Raw genomic sequence first — 19,596 nt, forward strand, 5'->3', positions numbered from 1 at the left:
ATAGCCATGTCTATCTGTCAGGCCTCATGAAACAATTTGTCTCCCCATGGAGAGATTTTGTTGGAAGCTGACAATAATTCTTTCAGGAAATATAATATCTCAAACACACTTAAAATTTCAAAATCTCCTTTTGAAAAGCATTGGAAAACTCGTCTATCAGAGAAACATTCTGTGCAACTTCTGTGCATTATGGATTAGTTTACTGTTTCATATCTACCTTGACTGAGGTTACTTCAACCATAGATTTTGCTCTGCCACCCAGAAGATGAAACAAAACCAAAAAGGAATCAAAGCCAGGGTCAAAACCAAAGAGAACAAACCAATCTTTCGTCAAGCCTGAAATGTGAGGCAAGAATCAGAATCATAAAATCAGTAATTCAGAAATTTGAGAATGAAAATATGACAAGCACACATTAAGTCTTTTAGTTTTATCCAAAATGTGGATGCCTGAACAGCACATAAATCATACTGTTTTTTGGACAACTTATTTATTTGTACTTAATTTTTTGTTGCTCTTCAAAGATGTCTCTTCACCACCTTTGTGGGTGGTATAAGGTCATGGTTTGGCCTTGGCACCACCCATGGCTCCTCTGTGACCTTTTTGTATATTTCTGGCAAGTAAATTGCCCGTTCAAATCCCATTACTGCCAGAAGGGATCCTACTCCTTTGGGCCTTTGAGCAAAGCCCTTAACCAGAAAATTGCTGCAGGGGTGCTGTGCAGTGGCTGAGTCTTCAAAGATCATGTGAAACGACAATTTCTCCTCAGGGATTAATGCAGTATATGAAATTAAAACAAAAAAAAAGTTTTCTGATTTTTAATTTAGACCTTGCTGGACTTTGATAAAAGTCCTGTGGACCTAAATGTGTTAATTATGCTGTTTCTTTATTTCTTGTATTGTTTTGTTAGACATTTTTTTCTAGATAAACTGAGGCATGTCCTTTCTTTCACTTTGGGTTACTTTTTTCCTTTAGATTCCTAAACTTTTACTATGGTGATTTAACTTGGGTACCATTAATTCAGTTAAAGTACAAATTAAGTATTTTTCAAGACAAAGTTATTTTTTCATAATCATGATGAATGTTAATTTACCGTATTAAATTGTGTTCTAAAAAGATGCATTTTTGATGAATTTTAAAAAATACAATGCAAGTGTTTGAAATGTAACATTGGGTTAAAAGGACACCAGTCCAAACTTTAAACAAAACCTTAAAACCGAATACGTCCGCCGTCCGCCTTTGCAACAGCCTTTCATCCGTAGAGGCTTAGTTTGTGAAAGCTGCAACTGTACTTCGAAGCACAAAAATCAAGTTCATGTTTATTGACATGTATGCATAGCATAATGAATTTCGTACTTGTATGTCTCCTCAGAATAGTAACAGTAATGCAACACCAAAACAAGAAATACACAAAACACACCATTCCTAGAATGCAATACATACAATATACATACGTTATCTACTGTATATAAGCTAAAGTAAATACCCCCTTGTCAATCATTTGAATTTTTGAACTTGATATGATGTTATTTCTCCATTTTAAACACTGAGATTCTCATCATAACTCTCAGATCACATCTTTTACACAATGTACACATGCAGCACTTATGAATGACTATGCCATGTTTTGGTTATGCCCTTGACTTTACTGTTTTCACCATGCTGTTGGGCTCTCTCTCCAGCTACTTTTCATACTGTACGTGACATGTGTTCTTGGGAATAGTCCGTTTCTTTCTCAACTCACAAAGCCATTTTAAATTTTAGAACATTATTCAATATATTCAGAATTTTTTAAGTTATTTGTGATTAGCTAACTGGTGAACAGGTGAATGTGGGCAGGTAATGGTGGTACAATGCCTGCATTCTTAAAATACTGGCTCTTTAATGGCATTCTATAGTTTCTTGTAGAACTACTGTTTGACCAAGCACCATTTCATTCTTGGAAGGGCTTTTTGCATATGAAGTTGGATCTCTGTGCTTTAAAAAGACTCCTGATATGTAGAAAAAATAAAATCTTTAATGTTTGGTAGGCTAACTAGCAACCCTGAACTTAATTTGTGGTATTGTATGTAGCAAGACTACTTTTAAAATCATGATATCATCTATCCGTCCATCCATCCATTATCCAACCCGCTATATCCTAACTACAGGGTCATGGGGGTCTGCTAAAGCCAATCTCAGCCAACACAGGGCGTAAGGCAGGAAACACACACCACACACAAAGTACTATTCATGGTTATTTACTGTATGGAGCATGTTACAGATATATATATTTCTGGAACCTTCATGTGGATTGGTATTTTGGGAACCAAAAATGGATCACCTATGACATCACTCTGAAGAACTGCTCTGGCACCTTTATTTTTAAGACACCAGGAAAAAGAACAAAGTGTACCCTGCCATATAATTATCTTGGTGTAGAAGGAGGGGAACTGTGGAGGGTGGTATGCTCAGTATGTGCACTGTATGTCCTTAGAATAGCTGAATATGGGTACACCCAGGAAGAAGAGTGTAAAGGGTCACCTAGGAGGAAATGAGCAATGAGTGGAAATGTATGCTAGAGAGCAGGCAACATAGGAAGTGCCAAAGACCTCCTTATTGAGCGACAAAGAGAATTATGAATTAGAAGAAGGTGAAAATACCATCTGGCTAAGAAAGGGCAGCATGTAGCCCCAGGCTTGGGCAGCAAAAGCCTGGTAAATGTTTGCAGATGGGTTCACCACATGCAGAGGTTGGGTGGTGAAAATCCTGTGCTGGAGATATAGCCATCTTAAGAGAGCTTAAGGTGAAGGAGTGTAGGAGAAACAAACAGCACTCAAAGGATTTCTGTCTATTTGTAAATGTGGAATAGTCCCTGACCTGGCAACTGACCCAGGGGCATGGTTTAAAACTACTGTACCTTGAGGTCACAGCCTCAATGAATCATCAGGAGTTGACTAAAGATCAAGTAAAGGAGGAAGAGAGGCTACATATCAGAGAAACAAGAAAGAGAGAAATAAGAAGTGAGCTTATGTAGATCTCTATGTAGATCCCTCTTAAATGTCATTTGATTAAAATAAAATTACATATATTATTGTTCCAGCATTTGACATCATAAACCACAAAATAAAAAAAAAATCAATAAAATTATCCTGTTTATTTAAATCCTTAGGAAAATCAGTTTTTAATCCAGTATTTGAAAACTGAGAGTTTGTGTGCCTCCAAGCACTAAGACCCTCCCTTATGGGTTTCAGCAGACATTTTTAAACATGAATTGGTTAAAGGGATCTGAAAACCACAGAAGCCCAATGATATTCACCCAATTGCTCTTGTGTCTCCACACTGTGACAATATGCATAAATGATATTCAATATGGGTATGAAGAGGATGGGATTGGATAAATGAAAATATGGAAAACTATATTGTCTGTCATATTAGTGACATAAAGTATTGAGCTAAAAGGGATGGCGACTTTTAATTGATGATAATGAATTAGGTTGCCTTTAATTGCTGGAGAATTTTTATATATTTTATTGCTCATAATGAAGTGAAGAACAACAGATGTTTACTTGTAAAAGACATTCAAAATACAAACAGCCCCTCATCAATATCAGACAAACATGTCTGCCTGTATTTGCTGGAACTATGAGATCTTCATATTTGTTTCCAGCATTCCACACCCATCAGCACCACTGCAGCCATTGTCTTGTCACAGAGGGATTCTGGAAAATCTAGGAAAAGCCATTTGCTTCTGTGAAAGCTAGCACGACCACAGACAGACAGACAGACAGACAGACAGACAGACACCATTTTAAGTCCACACGATTTATTTACACTACACGTATATACAATGTCCACAGTGCTGCACAGCACACAGTGCTTCCAGCACCAATCACCCTCTCTCTTTCCACCTCATAATGGTCCTCTTCGGTCCACCTTCTCTCCACACTCCGAAGCCTTGCCTTCTTCGACCCGACACCAGCTCCCCAACTGTTGGAAGGCGGCCCCTTTTATGTTGCCCCAAATATGCTCCAGGTGCCCCTTGATGAACTTCCACTAGCACTTCCTGGTGTGGTGGAAGTGCCGACTGAGCAACCGGAAGCACTCCGGGTGACCCTGGCCTACCTTCCACCAGCACTTCCTGGTGTGGTGGAAGTGTTGGTTTCCAGGGCTTCAGGAACCAGAACCCGCCCCCTATAGGGTTGAGTTCCCATGACCCCCATAGCAACCAAGTCAGCTGTCCTCTCCTAGTAGAGGCATCCCGGCTGGGTATGGCACCCAGCCGCCTGTGACACTTCGTAGCTCCAGAACATACTTGTGCATTTTCCTGTTAACCTTATGTATTGAGAGCTGCCTGAAGATATTAGTGAATGTGACGTAATACTGGATTATGTGTTTGATTAATGAGGGGGGAGCCAACAAGTCTTCCTTTAAAAGGACATGTTAAGGCTGGCAGTGTAGCTTAGATGATAAAGGCATCTCACCAAATTGACAGAACATCCATCCATCCATTTTCTAACCCGCTGAATCTGAATACAGGGTCACGGGGGTCTGCTGGAGCCAATCCCAGCCAACACAGGGCACAAGGCAGGAACCAATCCTGGGCAGGGTGCCAACCCACCGCAGGACACACACAAACACACCAAGCCCAATTTAGAATCGCCAATCCACCTAACCTGCATGTCTTTGGATTGTGGGAGGAAACCGGAGCGCCAGAGGAAACCCACGCAGACACGGGGAGAACATGCAAACTCCACGCAGGGAGGACCCGGGAAGCGAACCCGTGTCTCCTAACTGCGAGGCAGCAGCGCTACCACTGCACGACCATGCCGCCCCTTGACAGAACATAGGTATATTTATTTTAATTAAAATTATTCAAAATGTGTTTCAATTTAGCATTTGTTAATGGAATTTATGTCATTCTTCAAGTGGGTGTAACTGGACAATTCTTGTTTTTTTAGCAAAATCACTATTTTATTGAAGAGCATGAATACAATAGAATTCCATCCATCCATTTTCTAACCCGCTGAATCCGAATACAGGGTCACGGGGGTCTGCTGGAGCCAATCCCAGCCAACACAGGGCACAAGGCAGGAACCAATCCTGGGCAGGGTGCCAACCCACCGCAGTACAATAGAATTAAAATCTAAAATGTTGTCTTAATACAGTAATAATAAAATAAAAAAATGTAAAATATATTTATTGCACTTTTATTTCTGACTTCTGATCAAGTCAGCATTAATGTCCCATTTTATGAAAATAGTACAATATAATATACCACCCCCATTACTCCATACCCCTCAAGTATCAGATTTTTTTTCTCAAAAAGTACCACAAGCACTTTATTGAATCTCTTTATAATCTCTCCTTGCTGTCTGTTAAAACATAAATTATATTCTGCAAGACCCACCAGGGCCATTAAGGATTCAGCTTCTCTACTATGAGCATATTACTGTCCCATTTTATTATAAAAACCATATCACTGTGGCCAAAGTACATTATCTTACTTTTACTATACTTACGTGAAATTGTATTAGGAATGCTCCTGCCTTTCATTGTTTTTGAGCATTCAGATTTTCTTCTAGACTTTCTGTTTTAGCTACAAATTTGACTAATGCTAAATCATGAATGTTTATTATAAACATCAAGAGGTGCCAGCACAATTCTCTAGAAACAACACAAATGACATCACGGTCTCTTGTGGATTTTTTACCCTGCTGATGAACTCTATTTTTTTTATTTTCTTTTTAGTCCTTGCATATTAGTACATAATTAGTAATCTGTTTTGAGAAACTGTTTTAAATGCCTATTGAGGGTCAAATAAATGATGTCATGTAGATTTCTTACACTAACCTTATCATATCCTTTCATACATTAATCAATAAGGTTAGCCATGGGGGAATGACCTTTCCTGGAATCGCATTGACTATACTGTTAAATGCCATTTTTCATCTTCCATTAATAATATCTTTATCAGCTAACAGTCTGCATTGCTAAGTTGTTCCTATTATTCTAATTTTTAGTTCATCATACCTCAGTGAATTTCTTTAATAGCTTACATTTCGATTCTACATATTTTAGACAGTATCTCAACTATAAGTAACAAGATGGTTAAATTTGCAGATGATACTAAAATATGTGGATTGGCAGATAATCTGGAATTTGTTGAATCATTACAGATGGACTTGGACAGCATACAGGCTTGGCCAGATTTGTGGCAGATGAAATTTAATGTCAGTACATGTAAAGTATTACAAATAAGAAGTAAAAATGTTAGGTCTGAATGCACAATTGGGGGAGGATCTGTATATTGAAATTACTGTACATTATGAGAAGGATTTAAGAGTCGACTATCAACTTCCAAAAAGTGTTAAGACACCAGAATGTTAGTTTATATAGCACGATGTGTTGAGTACAAGTCCAAGGAGGTTATGCTCAAGCTTTATATTGCACTGATGAGGCCTCATCTTGAGTACTGTGTGCAGTTTTGGTCTCCAGGCTACAAAAAGGACATATCAGTGCTAGAAAAGGTCTAGAGAAGAGCAGCTAGGCTGACTCCAGTGCAACAGGGGATGAACTATGAAGAAAGATTAAAAGAGCTGAGCCTTTTCAGTTTAAGGAAAACTAAGAATAGATAAAATTGAAGTGTTTAAAATTATGAAGGGAGTTAATACAGTGCATCAAGACTGCAACTTTAAAATGAATTCATCATGGACACGGAGACACTGTTGGAGACTTGTTAAGGGTAAATTTTGCACAAACATACGTTTTTCTTTACACAGAGAACCACAGACACTTGGAATAAGCTACTAAGTAGCGTGGTAGACAGTAAGACTTTAGGGGCTTTCATATCTTGACTTGATGTTATTTTTGAAGAATTAAGTGGATAGGAACGGTTTGTTCATGTCTTCATTGTTCTAATGTTCTGGTCCTATTGACCAGTTATTGTTATTACTTAACCATCTGCTCAACAGTGAGGGTTATAATTGACTGTAAATGGAATTCAGTGCTTGTCTGAAGCAGAATATTTCCAGTATTTATCTTGGAGAACAACCACAATAAAGTACGAACCTTACAGAAGCGTACTGCCACATACAATACTCCATCTTCCTTGTATCTAATTTTGCTTGGTACCAATGCTTGCAGTGAATTCATAAAGTATTCAGCCCCTTTTCACATTCTACACACTTGTGTTGCAGATTTAATTTTAAGAGGATAAATATTCTATTTTTTCCCATCAATTGACGCTCAATAATCCATAATGAATTCATGTTTTCAGAAAGGTTTGCAAATGTATTCAAAATCAAAAACCGAACTCTCTCATGTTTATTAATATTCAGATCCTTTACTATGGCACCCCAAATTGTGCTCAGGTGCATCCTGTTTCTTTAGTTATCTGTGAGATGTGATTAGAACTTGAATGGAGTCCACCAGTGGCAAACTGAATTGATTGGACATGATTTAGAAAGGCGCACACCTGGCTATTGTGGTCATGCGAGGTATGACACTGAATCTTGATAAATATTGGGGCACCAGCCGGGTGGCCCAGTTTAATTAACTGAAAAGCTTTAAGCAGAAATGGAGAATATTGGCAATTATGAAAGAAAATAAACAGTTTCTGTTGCTCTTTAACTCTGGTTAGGAGTTATCTCTCTGTTGGGCGTCAGCCCTTTTGTGAGTGTCTTGAATATGAAGCCCCCTGACTGGAAAGAGCAGAGTCTGTTGTCTTCATTGGACATCTTCTGTGGGCTGAGGGAACAGTAACAGACAATACCATTAGCGACAGTGCCCCCTCTCACCCCGGGTGGGTTTGCTTACCAAGGATGAGTCAGGAGGGTGATCCTCAGATGCACATGTGTGACAGTATATGAAAAGGTCTTGCAATTCAAATTGCATGTCTAGTGAAAAACAAAGCCATGAAGTCCAAGGAACTCTACAGACCTCTAAGATCAAACTGTGGTGAGACATACAGTATTGGCCAAAAGTTTTGGCAGGGACACAAATGTTGTGTTGTGTTGTAACTTCAGCATTTTCAAATTTTTTTTTTTTTACATGTTTCTATGGTATACTGAAGAATAATTATAAAACATTTCACAAGTTTCAAAATGCTTTAATTGGCAACCACATTAAATTTATGTAAAAAGTCAATATTTGCAGTGTTGATCCTTCTTCTTCACAACTTCTGCAATTCGCACTGACATGCTGGATATAAACTTCTGGGTCAAATCCTAACTGATGGTGATCCATTCTTGCTTTTTTAGTGCTTGAAGTCGATCAGAATTTGTGGGCTTCTGCTTGTCCACCTGATTTTTGAGAACTGACCACAGGGTTCTCAATGGGATTAAGATCTGGGGAGTTTCCTGGTCATGGGTCCAAACTTTCAATGTTATGATCTCTGAGGCACTTCATCACCAAATTGTGCCTGGATTGTTGGGAGAAGTTGCTCTTGGAGGACGTTTTGATACCATTCTTTATTTATGTCAGTGTTCTCGGGCAGAAATGTGAGTGGGCCCACTCACTTAGATGACAAGCAACCCCACACATGGATTGTCTCAGGATGCTTCACTGTTGGCATGACACCTAGGACTCATGGTAGCGTTCACCGTTCCCTTCTCTGGACAATTGATTTTCCAAATGTTCCAAACAGTTGGAAGAAGGATTCATCCAAAAAAATAACTTTGTACCAGTCTTCTGCTGTCCAATCCTTGTACTTCCCGCAGAATTTCAGTCTCTCCTTGATGTTTGTCTTGGAAAGAAATGAATTCTTTGCTGCCCTTGACACAAGGCCGTTGTCCAAAAGTCTTGGTCTCACTGTGCGTGCAGATGCATTCATACCCACCTGCTGTCAGTACTGAGGAAGCTCTGCACTGGTGGCAACACAATTCTGTAGCTGACTCTTCAGGAGGAGATGGTTCTGGCACTTTTCGCTGGTCATTTTGTGCCAGGACCAAAATAACGGAAAATGGGTTTTTGTCATGAAGTTAACCTTTAATGGTAATAAAGATCTTTGCAATTAATTGAATTAAAATGCATCTGATCACTCTGTACAATAATATAAAAACAATGTGAATTGCCACAACAAAAACTGAAGCCACCAGTTTTGCAAAACAAAATATTTGTATCACTATAAAAATGTTTGGCCACTATTGTAGATCAGAGCAAGAGTTCAAAAACAGTTCTAAAGCCTTGAGTCTTCCCAGGAGCGCAGTGGACTCAAGAATTGTGAAATATGAGAAGTTTGGAACAACCAGTACATTTCCTAGTGTTGGCCATCTGGCCAAACTGAGTAACCGCAAGGCAGGAAGAATCTTGGCCAGGGAGGTGACTCTATGGTCCGTGCTATTTGATGTCCAGCCACTATGCCACACTGCCTACTAATAGTTGTAGTGATTGCCTGTTTATCTAGTCTGGTGCTTTTTGATTGTGCTGCTGGATTGCATTTTTAAGACCTTCCATCTGATTTATTGACTATTTATTAATGATCTTTTTTTTTTTTTTTTTTGCATTCTTGATGTGCCTCTTAATTTTTTGCTTCATCTTGCACTGCACTTCCTAAAAAGGTACACACTGAATGGTGTCTTACTCTTCATTCTCACCATGCATCTTTTCTGAGAAATTACTGCTGGAGGGGCACTCTGGGAGTAGACCATTTTCAAATTTGCAACCAGGAAGCATAATATTGACAAGCTAGAAGAAGTTTTGTGCTCTTAAAAAATGTCTTCCTTTTTCACCATCATTTTATACTATTCTACTGGAAAACTAGAATATATGGTGTACAAAAAAAAAATCAATGACACTTTTAAACAAGTAGAAAGACTCAGTACATTATTGACAGTTTGAGATGTGGTTTTGATTAATGGTGAGCTCTATTACACCCTAGCAGTAGCGTTAATTACCACTATCACTGAGCTCCTCTGTCATCACTTACACGTGAGCATTCTTGGTATTTCCAATTGTATTCTTTATTTCTTATACATGAGAAGGCCACGATGCCTCTTCATTGGATGGACCAGGGCAGCAAGTGTGGACAGAGCATTACCTCCCCTGGAACGCTAGATGGCAGATACGCCTTCATTTACTGTGTATAGCCGGCCATGACAAGTGGTGCCATTGCTCTAGAGGTAAGCCAGCATACTATGATGCCTTGCACATGCTTGACCTCCCTGGACAAGAGTACCTAATGCTCACATGTTCTGCCTTTTGGTTGCAAGACATGAACAGTCACAAAATCTTTGTCTTCTGTTAATAAGTATATTGTACATGAAAAAGCAGGATGCTGTGATGAGAGAGGTTTGTGGTGTTGTGCTTTATAAAAATTAAGTAAATAATTCAGAGCATGCAGGGTCCAGGTAGGTGATGCACTACTCCGAGGTTAATTGAAGGGTGCTTAGCATCGATCGTGCATTCAGGTGTAAATACAAGCAGGTCAGTCAAGTGCTTTGTTCACACCTTGGAGTAGGTGATTGTGCCACCTGTGCCTGGCCACAGTTTAAAAGAGAGCCTGGGCAGGAAGCAGAGAGGATAAAGGAAAGACCAAGACAAGAAAGAGGTAGGGAAGAGAAGGAAGAGGCAGGGAGAAGGCAAGTGGTTGGAGGAGTGCATGGCCAGCGTTCATGAGCATTCTGGGAACAAGAGCGACCAACCACTCTGAGTGGGATCCCATCTTAAGGGACGCTTAGGGATGGTGGCAAGTCCCATGAGTCAGGCCCAGCAGTGACTGAATGAGGTGGCTGGGGTGCATGCATATGTGAAGGTTGACTGCACTTGTCAGCTGGCATCTCTGCAAGCTGAGAAAACCTGGACGGGTGAGCAGCTCATATTGGTTTTTAAGGACAGCTCCTACCAGTGATTTTACCCAATTTTTATAGGTTATTTATTGCATTCATTATGGATTTTAACTCTTGTTTTAACTGGATTATTTATTTATGAAAGAAGCACCACACCGAATTGATGTGCACAGTTTGATTTTGTTTGGAATAAAACCACAAAGATCTTTTCACCACCTCTTTCCTGCTTGTGTCCTCATTTGTCCTTGCTCATCTTGGTTCATGATGCTCAATGGTTCCCGGTTCAATAGCTGCTGAAGACGTGGAGCCAAGCCAGACTGTCAGATATGCACACAGAGAAGAGTCTGAAAGATAGACAAAAAAAAGCCTGACAGTAAGACATAAAGAAGCTTAACTGTGAGGATACATTTGAAAGCAGCATAGTAAAAGAAATGTTTTTCTGGCTATATAAACTGAAAAAATATCACTATTTATTGGAGCACAAATCTGATCACAGTTCACATTCAATTCGCCCTTCTGCTCTCACTGGCTGAAATCAGAGCGCAGTTGTCTAGAATAACACTTTTGATTACATTTTGGCCATCTGATTGAAACTTAAAAAAAAAAGTCCAGCTTTTGTGCCAATCCACTGTTACTCATCAGCAGCTTGTTTAACTACTTTATTTTTTTAATTCCACAGATGCTGCTCAGCAAATATGCTTCCAATACTGATAAATAATTACTACAGTGCAAAACCCAGTACATGACAAGGTATGAATTTGCATTTAAACATTTCCACAGACACTGATATACTGTAAACAAAATCTTTTACAGCAACTATTAGGTAGGGAGGCAAACAGACTGGTATGAGAAAACAATGAATTTTAAAATATCATTGTACCATATTCAAATACTTAGTTTAAATTTCTGTAAGTTAAAAACTGATTAAGAATGAGTCTACTAAAGCATCTGCAAGGATGAATCAGACGCCTACAGTGTTTAGGGACTAGCTGAAAAGAAATTCTGCATCCTCTGTAAAAATCCGTGCCAGGGTTGGGTGAACGCCTATTGAAACATGAAGCTTCAGAGAAATTCAGTAATCTAAATTTGGTTTTGTTTGAGAAGAATGAAACAGAAGTCAATCTTCAGGACAGTCAAGAGTGAAACACCCAGAACATATGGAGCCTGACAAATGAGAGGAGATCTTTAAGTCCACCTAGTTCGTTTTGGTTGGCTAATAGTTAACTCTTTATTTATGCTATGATTCAGTTTTTCTATAGATGCCACAAGTTTTGTATGGCTTTAATGGGCACCACAATTTAGTGTAGCTGGAAACATAAACAGTGCAAGAAAAAGAAAAGACAAAGATCAAAAAAATGAAAAAGGCCAAGGTTCAGTGGTTAAAACATGGAAGTCTCACAAAAAGTACCAAAGCCCAAAACATTAGCCAAAAATTATTGTCAAAAGGGGAGGCATGGTGGCACAGTGATAGCGCTGCTGCCTCAAAGTAAGGAGACCATGGTGTGTGTCCCATGCCCTCCCTGCATGGAGTTTGCATGCTCTACCCATGTCTTGCGTGGGTTTCCTCCAGGTGTTCCGGTTTCCTCACACGGTCCAGAGATGTTGCAGGGTAGATGGATTAACAATGTTAAATTGGCCCTGATGTGTGGTTGGGGTGTGTGTGTTCACCATGCAATGGGCTGACACCCTGTTCAGGTTTTGTTCCTACTTTTGGCCTATTGTAGCTGGGATAGGCCTCAGGCCCCCACTGCGACCCTGTCATTAGAAAATGACTGTTGTCAAAAGACTCATCCCAAAGTTCTTTGTCACTGCATGATTTTTCTAACACTAGCTAGTACTGGAAAGGTTTATTTTAAAAATAAAAATCTAGAACAATGAAAATAACAATTTAATTATCCCCAGTAATTACATTATGACACACATGGATATCGCATTGGTATCAACAAAATGGCTGCAAGACCAAAATGACATGCTAATCATGTTTTTTTTAACAGGCAGGGGAAAAAGTGTGAGAAAAAAGAATAAGAAAACCAAATTACTGAAATAAAAACAAGGTAAGAAACATTCACAAGTCAGTCAGTATCCAACACAGGGTTCTGCTGGAGCCAATTCCAGCCAGCACAGGGTGCAAGGCAGGAAGAAATCCTGGGCAGGGCACAAGCCCACCACAGGGCACACACACGGGACAATTTAGGATTGCTGATGCATCTAACCTGCATGTCTTTGGACTGTGGGAGAACACCGGAGCAAACCAAGACAGACACGGGGAGAACATGCAAACTCCACGCAGGGAGGACCCAGGAAGTGAACCCAGGTCTCCTAACTGTGAGGCAGCAGCGCTACCACTGCACCACTGTGCCCACAAGTCAAAAGGATAAATTGAATGGAAAAAAACAGGCTAACAAGAAGATTTCCTAATAAAATCAGGGCACAATTTCCAAGGTATTTATCCAAAAGCATAGATTCAGATCTAACAAAGTGCTGTGATTTAGGGTTTATGGATCAGAAAAGAGGAGATAGGTCCAGATGCAGATCTCCACACTTCCACAATTCAGGAGCTCCACTGGACAGCCAATTGGATGGCAGGTTTTTGTCACCTGGTTTACTTGACTTGAGTGGATAACCCTCTCCGAACTGTAATCTTAACCACAGTGTAACCAGGTGTTATCACTGACGTATAACATATGGCGACAACCTCCTCAACAGAGTGGAGCTCAGGAGGTCCACAGCTAGAGTATATTTGAAAAGAGGACCATGAACCTCAAAATCTGAGACCAGCTTTAATTGCAATTTAAATATTATGCAAAAAAGAAAACAATCAAAAAGGGAAAAGTAAATAAAATGCCAATCAATCTAGAGGGCAAAATATAATTAGGGTCAAAGAGTTACAAAGGCCAAAATGTAAAAGTTTTTTTTTTTTTCCTGAGCTTTTCTTAAGCATAAAAATTAGTCTTTACATTTATTCTGGTGTTTTCATACCCAGAGAATCACTTTTTGTTGTTTATTTGATTAGGTACTTTATTTTATACTTGTAAATTAATAATGTTATTTTCAACACCTTATTGTTTTGGTAATGGGCGCCGTCATTTTGAAAGTATTGTGGCACTCATTGCCTTGGGAACACTCCCATGGCCCACTGAAAGTATCATCAAGAGCGACAATATAAAGGTCACTGCTTGTAACCCCCCAGACTATACAAGATTGGATAAACTTACCAGTGGTTACTGTATCTGTAATTTTCTCTTTGTTATTTTGGTATTGGATCCCTGCCTGAAATAAGATAGTTAATTTTGGTTTTGTGTTACAGGTTTTGTCAATTGATTCTTTTGTTCCGGTTTGACCTTAGCCTTGTTTTCTTTGACATTGTTGTTCTCACGGTCCCTCCATTCAAACGTCTTACTTTCTCCTTTGAGATAGTACAAAAAAATAAACCATTTTTAAAGGCAAATCAATACCAAAGGCTAAGAATATAAAATAATCCAAACAATTTGTAACATTCAAGAAATACAAAATAAGTATAAAATGGTGGCCCTAGAGAAGAAAATAATTATAGAATTCTGCCAGATGACATTAGCATCATGTCAATATAAATAAAATCTATTGATATATAAATAAAATAAGATCAAAAATTAAATTAAACAACCCAAAATATGCAAAAAATAATTCTAGGATGGTAAAACTAAGAATCATGACAGTTGGAACCTATTATGACAGCCATGATATAAAAGATGGCAGCACCGATTGTCTTTTATATACCAAGGAAAGACAATAACTAACAAAACAAACAAATCACTACAAAAAGAATTCATGTAGCCTTTTGTACTTTGATTTCATCTGTTTTCTGGCTTTGATTTAACATTTTGGCTTTGGTGTTTAGGCAAGTTGCTTTTAACAATGCAGTAACCCCAGCCAGACTTGTTTTCATCTCTACTGCTTGCTGTGCAACTAATAATGAAGATACCTGGCTGCACTTCAGGCCCCGACCCCGTCACACATTCTCTGCTCAAACACAGAGGAAGACAGTGTCATCCTTCTTTTATCAAATATTTCCAATCAAGAAGGAAAAAAACACTCAAAATAATAATCCTAAAACAGTATTTAAATTTTTTAAATAAATCTATGGAACAAAATCAAACATTTGACTCGCTAAATACAAAATTCAAAAAATGAAATAATTGGTAGATTGAATAAAATAGAATAGAAATTTAAACATTGATAAATAACTAAACCAGAAAATAAACAAAACAAAAAACTGAAGCCATAAGCAAAAAGAATTTGAAAGAAGACCAGGAAAGAACAGAAATTAATAAACAAAACAGACAACAACATTTATTTATATAGCACATTTTCATTTAAATGATGTAGCTCAAAGTGCTTTATATGATCAAGAAAGAGAAAAAAGACAAAATAAATAAGAATTGAAATTAGGGAACACTAATTAACATAACAAGCTTAACACTTTTTGAAACTCATGCAATGAGAATTGCTAACCAGTTAAATGTATACTTTCAGGGCTGTCAGCATTTTCTTTTTACTTCATATTGACTTGAGGCACCCATTTAAATGACATTCTAGTTTCATTTTTCATATACCAGCACAACTGAAACTGAGGCTGTCCAAACAAGGTTACCAGATGTGCCGTTTTCACACAAAGCCAAAATTTTGAACTGACGATGTGTGAATTTTTGGGCTATTTTTACAGGATATGTGTAGCCACCCAACATTTTGAAGGGGTACAAACAGACATCACTAGTAGTAAAACTCAAAAGGGGAACCCCTCCCCAGAGCCTCATAGCGGAAAAAACTACACCTTCAGCAGCAAAAATGCATCTACAACCCAAACAACCCCTCTGTTTGTCAACAGTGTCATTTATTGGACTGGTCCACAGCGCCATTAGGTGAGCTTTCAGCTGATATTCGGCTGAAAATATTTACAGGACCTGGCAGCCCTGTCTTCATAAACTACAAATGTAGAATTTTAAGTCGTGGTGACATATTTTACACATGAACTTATATTATACTGCATGTTTTTTTAAATAGAATTTATCTGCTACATTATTTCATTGTTTCATTGTAACATTTATTTATTGTACAGTACTTGATGCATGATCTTTAAAAGACACTGTGACTTATTGCTACAGTATCTTCTTAAATTGGCAGCATAGCATACTTTGCCTCAGCTTAGCAGACACGCCTGTTCTGTCCACACCACACAGACACCAAGTATTTGCTCAATTAAAATAATGATTAAAAAGTAAAAGTTGGGTTTACAGACCTGCTCACCTGCAAAGAATAAATGTCTTTTGAACTTGCAGCTGCTCTGTTAGTCAGTTTTTGTGCGTCATTGTAGCTATAATCTTAAAGTGCTTTGTGACGGGTAAAATTAAGGTAGTCATGCAATATGAATCAGCAGTTTTTGGATATGATTTAGGTTAGGTAACACATCAGCACATCACTAACAAAGTACTTTTTCTGATCATTTAAAGTTGCAAGATAGTACACTGCTCAAAAATATTAAGGGAAAGCTTAATCATTACAGTCAAAGGCCAAGTTAATTAAGCTTCAGGGATTTCAGTCTGTTCACTTAGGAAGCATAAGAGACTGTGAATCAACTTCACCTGCTTTGGTGGAAATAAAAGTAACAACAGGTACACTGAAGAGACAATAGCAAGACAACCCCCAAAAATGAGGGGGGGGGTCCTCCTTTGTCTGTGTGAGTTTCCTCCTGGTGCTCCCACGTTCCAAAGACATGCAGATTAGATGGTTTGGCGATTTTAAATTGGCCCTAGTGTGTAGTTGGTGTGTGGTTGTGTGTTTGTGCTCATCCTGTGATGGACTGGTGCCCTGTCTGGGGTTTGTTCCTGTATTGTGCCCTATGCTAGCTGGGATAGGCTCCAGTGTACCCCAACCACAACCTCCAGTGTTTAGGAATAAGCAGGTTAGACAGTGACAGTACATGACTAACAAACAGAGGTGCAGTATGCACAGTGGGGCCTTTACTGAGCCCCAAACCTCAGAGAGAATTAGTGCAACAGCAGCTCTGGGTGTAAACAAGAGAGCTTTATTTACAGAGTACCTTTGCACTAGCATGCACTATTGAGAGGCTGTCTCCTCCAGCCCCTCTCCAGGTAAGGGAATGCCAGTCTGTACCCACCATCTATCACAACAGCTAATCCGGTGCCCCATGCCCCATTAGCCTCTATTGGGCAAGATATTTTTTTTAAATTTAAAGAAAATGCTTAATTTCACATCACAGTTTTTCATGGTGAGTGCATATATTCCATGTTTGTGAAGAAACAGCTTTAACATCAAATCCAAGAGGCAAATTAGAATGGGCTGATCTTGTGGTGTTCCTTTGACCTGTTTTCAAATTTTATGTATTAGACTCAATTCTGATTTATGAATCGGAAGAATTTTTTTTACTACTGTACAAAATTGTTGTGTGATCAAAGAAAGTACTTAGTTTAAGTAACATTATTAAATAAACTCATCATAAAAGGCTACAAAGACTTGAGAATAAACTCTGCCATATGAATTTTATTAGCCAAATGGCAATGGATGTTCAAGGGAAGGCTAATGGGCTTGGTCAGCTTGTAATTTGTAATCCCTAACTGATCATGTATACCACCAGACTGACTTTATGGAAGCACTTTAGTTTAGGTACTGTAAAAATACATTTATTATTCATTTACTCCTACTTGTATGTAACAAGACCTTAACACAGGCTTCTCTTAGTCTTATTTAAGGTTATAAGGCATCAGTAAATAGGTTGTTCATCTCAGTGCGGTATGGCATTTCATATGCTGGTGAAGTTACTTATGAATAAGAATGATTCACAATTCCTTTACTGAAACAGGCAATATCAAGACACAGATGTCTCACTTAAGCCACCTTTGGCCGCTCAAAAAGTGAAATTATTTTAGTTGGTCACATTGTACAAATGAATATCCACTTAACTGACGCTTTGCAATTGTTATTAACACCATATGAAGCCTTTGTTAAGGTCTTATTACATAAAACTCAGTGAGTAATAAATGTATTTTTGCAGTACCTAAAGAGTTACCGAATTTATTATAAAGGTTAACATCTTCATCTCCAGAAGTTCGGGCAGAGATAGTAAAATAGTGAAAGGTGGAGGTGACAAAAAAGACAATCCAGTAATCACAACAGAGCACCATACATAGCTTCTAATAAAACCATTTAAAACTAGGACTGTTTGCCACTAGTTGGATAAGGTACTGCATCTAATAACAGAACTCAGAATTCAGACATGTATATAAATTTACTTTTAAACAAAATATGACCAAATCATGTTTTGTTTTTAGCAAGAAATGATCACCTACCTTGTGATCGAATGAGCCATTTGGAACATCTTGAAGAGAGCAACCTGAATAAAATAGAACTACCAGAGCATTTTTGTTGCAGTCTGGGTGTTTTCTTGAGCATCCCTTGACTACAGGTGAACTATGTGTTTTGTACGGTTAGTTTTATTCACCACAAATAAGCCTGAACATCATCAAATGAGAACTCCTGTTCTAACATGAAGACTTGTACCCTTATATTGTAACAGGGAGGGCTCTTGCATCAGCTTGGGGTGACATCAGCATTAAGCAAGAAGCAGTGTGAGCTGGCATTTCATGATTTAAATGAGTGCCTTCAGCGCCAGCCACAGGGGAGCCTACAAAAAAAGGGCCAGCCTGCCACAGTCACTCAAGAGCAATACAATGAGCGATAATGCTTTAGGCCTGGCAAGCACCATGTCAGCACTACGTTTATTTCAAATATACTTACTGTACTTTTATACATTCCTATCAGTTCTTAATGTAATATTCTCAAACCTGAGCAATTCTGCATGGACTGATTGATTGAAAGGCCCACTGATAGACCAACCATCACCGGGTCAAATCATCATTGAAATTGTGCACATCTGTAGAACAGAGCCGACCTTAGGGCGAAGCGAACAAAGCGACCGCTTCGGGCCCACAACTGGAGGGGGCCCACTGCGCCCAAGGTTTTTTTTTTTCCTGTGATGTGACGCTGCTGCGGAGGGCCCAATGGAGCAACAGACTCCTTCACTCCAACCTCTATTACTAATTTTTTTATATATATAAGTCACGGGCGGCATATTCCATCACCTAATTACTCCACGTGGACATCTCCACTTGGCACTCCAATCTTCATTACGCTTCACTCAGGCACGGCTCATCTGTGCCTCTGTCCTCAGTAGGCAATGCTCCTGTCAGTGTGTTACCGTTACGCTTGTCAGTGTCAAATGGAAATTGTCAAAAAGTGTTGATTGTAGATGCCGGGAAAATGCATTTCTGCAGCTCAAAATGCTCTGCTCTGCCCCGGACGCCCAAGCTGCAGGGGTTGGGCCCGTATCAGTTTGCTTCAGGCCCGAAATTTTCTAGAGCCGGCTCTGTTTAGAATGATGGGAAACAGCAAAGTATCTAGAGAAAAATATACACATGCCTCATATGCAGTAATAGGGAATGGGATTTAGGCCTAGGATGATGGATCCATGAGAAGACAATGAGAAACACTGCACCGCCTTACTGTCCTTATATCAGTACCATTTTTATTAATTATTTTCTAGGTAGGTAATGAGATGAAATCCAATTTTTGCAGTTTAAACCCTGGTTAGACTCCTTTTTAATTTAAATAGGAGCATCTCCATTGCTTATCCTCTCTGTGGCCACTGCCGAGTGTTTTCGTAACATAATTTAAAATGTAAAGCCATCACATTGTTTTGTCCCTTTATTGAACTTTAAAAGCAGGTAATCTTTCATGTTGTTAAAAGCTGAGTCCTTTGCTTCTAGCTCTGCATAATGG

This window comes from Polypterus senegalus, chromosome 6 (genome assembly GCF_016835505.1).
Source record: "Polypterus senegalus isolate Bchr_013 chromosome 6, ASM1683550v1, whole genome shotgun sequence".
Classification (NCBI taxonomy): Eukaryota; Metazoa; Chordata; class Cladistia; order Polypteriformes; family Polypteridae; genus Polypterus; species Polypterus senegalus.